The following is a 1,306-nucleotide window of genomic DNA, read 5'->3' as shown; positions in this document are numbered from 1 at the left end:
GGTGAGGAAACACCTCACCTCCTGGCATTCCCTGCTGGCCTGATGGCAGAGCAGTTCATGCCGACGGATGAGTTGCCTGGCTCAGCTCAGCAGGGCAGGGCAGGGCTGGGCCTTCGTCTGGCATGTGCCGCCCAAACCTGCCATTCTCTGGTCCAGAGTCTGTCTCTGTCCAAATCCCAGCTCTACCATCGCAAACCACGGGATTCGGGCAAGTTTCTTAACTCCAAGGCCAGGATTCCCCTGGGGCAATGGAGACCAGACAACCCCACCCCACCCCGCCACAGGGAGTGACTGTGAAGACTCCAGAAGACAGGACAGACAGAGGCTCGGTGGGACCTGACCGTGGACGCCAGAGTGGTGCTCACTGAGGAGCACCCAGGCCCACGGGCCATCCCCGTGTGCCCAGGATGCCTCGGCAGCCTCAGGACTCATTAAACACCTGATGTGCACCCGAGTCCACGGCAGACACCTGGACAAGGCCCCCTGTTGGGCAGCAGNTCCTGCTGTGTAAGTGGGGTGTGTGAACTTGGTGACCCAAGGGTCCCTTAGGCTAACAGAAATGTTGGTTGGCCTTGGTTCTCCATGGATGGCCCACTGCCCTTCCAGGCCCTCGGGAAATGCTTTCTTCTACCTGGAGATCCTCCTGAGCAGGGAGCAGCCTGCAGTTGGAGGACTGAGGACCTGGGGAGGGGCAGAGCGGGGCAGAGTCCTGGCTGCTCGTCTGGGGTCCAGGAACAAGACCGTCCTTGTTGGAGCCTCGGGGTCCTCATTTGGAAGTGGGGCTGGGGTCATTGCCCTGGCTGGGGTGAGGAGGCCTGGTGAGGGGACTGGACACTCCAGGGCCAGCAGAGGGAAAGAGGGGAGCGTGTGAGGCTTCTGAGGTTCCTTGCATTACCCCTGGAGCCTGCAGGTCCTGCTCCTCTGCCCCGCTGGGGCCCCAGAGAAGCACTATCTTAGCAACACAAAGGTGTGTTTTGTTCCTGGGTTTCCTGCCTGGGGCTGCAGTGCTATCACTGACCACCAGGGGACGGCAGTGCCCACTGTGTTCAATGGAGCGACGGGAGCCAGGAGGAGCTTCCCAGGGTCATTCTGGGGGTCCCCGGCCTCCCACCCAACGTGCGCCTCCCATTACCAGCATCCCACGGTGTGAGCTGCTCCGTCGGGGAGGCGGCTGAGAGATCCTCTCACGTTGCATCCAGCAAGTGTGCCGAGCGCTCACCCCGGGCAGGGCATGTTGGGCCTGGATGCAGCTCTGAAAGTGACCACGGGGCCCTGCCCTCCAGGAGCTCTGCAGGGACGTGGACAA

Source organism: Galeopterus variegatus, unplaced genomic scaffold (genome assembly GCF_000696425.1).
Source record: "Galeopterus variegatus unplaced genomic scaffold, G_variegatus-3.0.2 Scaffold889, whole genome shotgun sequence".
NCBI lineage: Eukaryota > Metazoa > Chordata > Mammalia > Dermoptera > Cynocephalidae > Galeopterus > Galeopterus variegatus.
The sequence above is the reverse complement of the archived record's forward strand: the minus strand, read 5'-3'. Positions refer to the sequence as shown.